This window comes from Arachis hypogaea, chromosome 12, assembly GCF_003086295.3.
Source record: "Arachis hypogaea cultivar Tifrunner chromosome 12, arahy.Tifrunner.gnm2.J5K5, whole genome shotgun sequence".
Lineage (NCBI taxonomy): Eukaryota > Viridiplantae > Streptophyta > Magnoliopsida > Fabales > Fabaceae > Arachis > Arachis hypogaea.
In genome coordinates, this window is record NC_092047.1 from 47276055 (window position 1) to 47281807 (window position 5753).

Consider the following 5753-nt stretch of genomic DNA (forward strand, 5'->3'; position numbering starts at 1 on the left):
GGGCAATCACCTCTTCAACTTCCTCTTGAGCTTCATCCTCCTCTTCAACTTCTTCTATCTCAACCACATCCTCCTCTTGAGTGGCCTCTATTGGACTTGACTCTTCATGACTCCTCTCTTGAAATTTGGTGCCGGACCTCAAGGTAATGGCATTGATGCCATCCTTGGAGTTGGGTAGAGGTTGAGAGGGCAAGGCACTTGAGCTTGAGGCTTGAGTGGTAGAGGTGGAGGTTGATTCTATGCAAAAAACAAGGGCTTAGAGCGTAGAAATAATACCGATAAGACTTGAGGCAAGTGTTGCTTGAAGCTCCTTTTGGGTTTAGAAGATGGAGAAGGATAAGTGATTTGGGGGGCTTGTGGTTGGTTGGGTGGAGGTGCCTGCCTTTGATGAGGTGCTTGGTAGGTTTGATATGGTTTGCTTTGGTTTTGGTTTTGATGTGGAGGATTTTGTTGGTAGCAGTTTTGTTGATTGTTGTTGTTCCATCTTTGGTTCCCTCCATTGTCCCTTCCTCCTTGATTATAATTGTTCCTCCATCCTTGGTTGGAGCTATCTTGCCACCCTTGACTATAGTTGCCTCCTTGTTGATGATAACCTTGGTTTGGACGATTGTAGTAGGCATTAGTAGCCGCTAAAGTGTTATCATCTTGGATGTTTAGGCATTCATCGGTGTAATGGGTGTAACAAGAGCAAATTCCGCACACTCTTTGGGGGACCAATTGTTGACTTTGTTGTGGTTGAGGAGGTGGAGATTGTTGTTGGTTAAGTTGAAGTTGCTTGAGAATATTTGTCATTTCTCCCAAGGTTTGGGTAAGGGCGGCAGTCTCACCGCTAGTAGAAACTTCATTTATAGCTCTTGGATGGTTGTTTCTTTGTCTAGCGTGTTGGGTGGATGATGAGCGGATAATTTATACGCTTTTTGGCACTATTTTTAGGTAGTTTTTAGTATGTTTTAGTTAGTTTTTATTATATTTTTATTAGTTTTAAATAAAAATCACATTTCTGGATTTTACTATGAGTTTGTGTGTTTTTCTGTGATTTCAGGTATTTTTTTACTGAAATTGAGGGACCTGAGCAAAAATCTGATTCAAAGGCTGAAAAAGGACTGCAGATGCTGTTGGATTCTGACCTCCCTGCACTCAAAGTGGATTTTCTGGAGTTTCAGAAGCTAAATTGGCGCGCTCTCAATTGTGTTGGAAAGTAGACATCCTGGGCTTTCCAGCAATATATAATAGTCTATACTTTACCCGAGATTTGATGGCCCAAACCGGCGTTCCAAGTCAGCATAAAAATTCTGGCGTCAAAACGCCAGAACTGGCATAAAAGCTGGAGTTAAACGCCCAAACTGGCATAAAAGCTGGTGTTTAACTCCAAGAAAAGTCTCTACATGTGAAAGCTTTAATGCTCAGCCCAAGCACACACCAAGTGGGCCCGGAAGTGGATCTCTGCATTAATTACCTATTTCTGTAAATCCTAGGCTACTAGTTCTCTATAAATAGGACCTTTTGCTATTGTATTTTCATCTTGGAATCTTTGATTAGCCTTATACTATCTTAGACGCTTTTGTGAGGCTAGCCATTCGGCCATGCCTAGACCCTTTTGTTCTTATGTATTTTCAACGGTGGAGTTTCTACACACCATAGATTAAGGTGTTGAGCTCTGCTGTTCCTCATGAATTAATGCAAAGTACTATTGTTTTTCTATTCAAATCAAGTCTATTTATTCTCCAAGATATTCATTCACACTCAAGAACATGATGAATGTGATGATTATGTGACACTCATCACCATTCTCACCTATAAACGCTTCCGTTCTACATGCAAACAAGCTTGAATGTGTATCTCTTGGGTTTCTAATCTAAGATTAGAACCTTCGTTGTATAGGCTAGAACTATTGGTGGCCATTCCTAAGATCCTGAAAGTCTAAACCTTGTCTGTGGTATTTTGAGTAGGGTCTGGGAAGGGATGACTGTGACGAGCTTCAAACACGCGAGTGTTGGGCGTAGTGACAGACGCAAAAGGCTCAATGGATCCTATTCCAACATGATCGAGAACCGACAGATGATTAGCCATGCGGTGACGGCGTATTTGGACCATTTTCACTGAGAGGACGGGAGGTAGCCATTGACAACGATGAAACCCAACATACAGCTTGCCATGGAAAAGAGTATGAATGATTGGATGAAGACAATAGGAAAGCAGAAGTTCAGGAGGAACAAAGCATCTTCATACGCTTATATGAAATTCTCACCAATGAATTACATAAGTATCTCTATCTTATTTTATGTTTTATTCATATTTTAATTATCTTAAACTCCATATCCATTTGAATCCGCCTGACTGAGATTTACAAGATGACCATAGCTTGCTTCAAGCCGACAATCTCCATGGGATCGACCCTTACTCACGTAAGGTTTATTACTTGGACGACCCAGTATACTTGCTGGTTAGTTGTGCGGAGTTGTGACAAAGAGTTGAGATTACAATTGTGCGTACCAAGTTGTTGGTGCCATTGATGATCACAATTTCGTGCACCAAGTTTTTGGCGCCGTTGCCGGAGATTGTTCGAGTTTGGACAACTGTCGATTCATCTTGTTGCTTAGATTAGGTAACTTTATTTTATTCTTTGGAATTTTTAAGAATGAATTCTGGAGTTTCAGTTGATGCTTTTATCATCACAAGAGCTAATTGATTCCCATCAATTTGTCTGTTGTATGTAATGTCCTACTGAAGCTTGGCTAGCCATGTCTAATCTTTTAGACTGAAGCTTTAGACTAACATTGCATGATTCCTGGAATTCTTATTAAAAAATTTTGAATGTCTCTATTTTCTTTTCCAAATAATTTTTGAAAAAAATACAAAAAAATTATAAAATCTTAAAACCAAAAATATATTGTGTTTCTTGTTTGAGTCTAGTGTCAATTTTTAAGTTTGGTGTCAATTGCATTCTTCTAATTTTTAAAAATTACATGCATTCTGTTCTTTATTGATCTTCAAGTTGTTCTTGATGATTTTATTGGGTCTGATCTTTAAATTCTCTTGTTTTGTGTGTTTTATTGTTTCTCATATGCATTCTCAATTTGTTAGTATCTCTAATATGAAAATTTCCAAGTTTGGTGTCTTGCATGCAGTGTTTATTTGATCTTAGTTTTCCATGATTAGTTGCATTTTGATTGTTTCTCATCAATAAAAATTCAAAAAAAATTCAAAATTATGTCTTTTCATGTTAATAATACAGAGAATTGAAGATTCAGAACATTCAGCAAAGGAATTACAGAGAAAAAGCTGGGCGTTCAAAACGCCCAGTGAAGAAGGAAAACTGGCGTTTAAACGCCAGCTAGGGTACCTGGCTGGGCGTTAAACGTCCAAAAAGGTAGTATTTTGGGTGTTAAACGCCAGAATGGATACCATTCTGGGCGTTTAACGCCAGGATGGCACAAGAGGGAAGATTTTGTTTTTAATTCAAATCTTTTTCAAATTTTCATAATTTTTCAAAATCAAATCTTTTTCAAATCATATCTTTTTAATCATATCTTTTCAAAATCAAATCCTTTCCATTTTTTTTTTACTATTTTCAAAAATCCTTGCTAACAATTAGTGATTTGATTAAAAAATTTCTTCCTTGTTAAGAAAGGTTCAATAATTGAATTTTAGAATCATATCTTTTAAATTTCTTGTTAGCCAAGGCATTAATTTTAAAAATCAAATCTTCTTAATTGTTTGTCAATCATATCTTTTTAAAACCATATTTCCTCAATTATATCTTCTCAATCACATCTTTTTCAAAATAATTTTCAATCATATCTTTTTTTTATTTCTGATTTCAAAATCTTTTTCAAAATTACTTAACTACTTTCTCAATTTTAATTTTCGAAAATCATCAATTAATTTTTTCAAAATTTCTTTTAATTATTTCAAAATCTTTTTAAATTTAATTTCAAAAATTCTTCCCCTCTTCTCACATCCTTCTATTTAAGGACTAACACTCCTCCACTATCAGCAATTCGGACTCTCTTTCTATAAGTTCAAATTCTCATTTCTACCTCCTCCTTTTATTCTTGTTTTACTCTGACATCTCAAGGAATCTCTATACTGTGACATAGAGGAGTCCATACTTTCTTCTCCTCTCTTTCATATGAGCAGTAGCAAGGACAAAGGCATTCTTGTTGAAGCTGATCCTGAACCTGAAAGGACCTTGAAGAGAAAGCTAAGAGAAGCTAAAGCACAACTCTCTGGAGAGGACCTAATAGAAATTTTCAAACAAGAAGAAACCATGGCAGCCGAAAACAACAACAATGCCAACAATGCAAGGAAGGTGCTTGGTGACTTTACTGCACCTACTCCCGACTTCTATGGGAGAAGCATCTCTATCCCTGCCATTGGAGCAAACAACTAAGAGCTTAAGCCTCAATTAGTTTCTCTAATGCAACAGAATTGCAAGTTTCATGGACTTCCATTGGAAGATCCCCATCAGTTCTTAGCTGAATTCTTGCAAATCTATGACACTGTCAAGACCAATGGGGTTAACCCTGAGGTCTACAGACTTATGCTCTTCCCATTTGCTGTAAGAGACAGAGCTAGGATATGGTTGGATTCACAACCTAAGGAAAGCCTGAACTCTTGGAAAAAGTTGGTCAGTGCTTTTCTGGCCAAATTCTTTCCACCTTAAAAATTGAGTAAGCTAAGAGTGGAGGTCCAGACCTTCAAACAAAAGGAAGGTGAATCCCTCTATGAAGCTTGGGAAAGATACAAGCAATTGATTAGAATGTGTCCTTCTGACATGCTTTCTGAAAGCATCATAGGTATCTTCTATGATGGTCTGTCTGAACTGTCCAAGATGTCATTAGACAGCTCTGCTGGAGGATCTCTTCATCTGAAGAAGACGCCTGCAGAAGCTCAGGAACTCATTGAGATGGTTGCAAATAACCAATTCATGTACACTTTTGAAAGGAATCCTGTGAGTAATGGGATAAATCAGAAGAAAGGAGTTCTTGAGATTGATACTCCGAATGCCATATTGGCTCAGAACAAAATATTGACTCAACAAGTCAATATGATTTCTCAGAGTCTGTCTGGCATGCAAGTAGCAATAGACAGTACCAAAGAAACTTCATCCGAAGAAGAAGCTTATGACCCTGAGAACCCAGTAATGGAAGAGGTGAATTACATGGGAGAACCTTATGGAAACACCTATAATCCTTCATGGAGAAATCATCCAAATATCTCATGTAAGGACCAACAGAGGCCCCAACAAGGCTTCAATAACAGTAATGGTGGAAGAAATAGGTTTAGCAATAGCAAGCCTTTTCCATCATCTTCTCAGCAACAGACAGAGAATTCTAAGCAGAGCCAATCTGACCTAGCAACCATAATCTCTGATCTAACTAAAACCACTCAAAGTTTCATGACTGAAATAAGATCCTCCATTAGAAATTTAGAGGCACAAGTGGGTCAGCTGAGTAAGAGGATTACTGAACTCCCTCTTAGTACTCTCCTAAGTAATACAGAAGAGAACCCAAAGAGAGAATGCAAGGCCATGAACACGTCCCACATGGCCGAATGCATAGAGGAGGGAAAGGTAGTGATTTCCACTGAGGAAGACCTCAATGGACGTCCACTGGCCTCCAAGGAGTTTCCTAATGAGGAACCATGGGAATCTGAGGCTCACACTGAGACCATATAGATTCCATTGAATTTAATTCTGCCATTCATGAGCTCTGATGAGTATTCTTCCTCTGAAGAGGATGAAGATGTTA

General features: G+C 38.0%; 1 non-coding gene across 1 annotated transcript; it reads right to left on the reverse strand.

The window, feature by feature from the left end:
- Nucleotides 1–4675: 4675 nt before the first annotated feature.
- LOC112731676 (small nucleolar RNA R71) lies at nucleotides 4676–4783 on the reverse strand. Its single transcript, XR_003167444.1, has one exon. It is a non-coding gene; the product is annotated as a small nucleolar RNA R71 (small nucleolar RNA).
- Nucleotides 4784–5753: the final 970 nt, after the last annotated feature.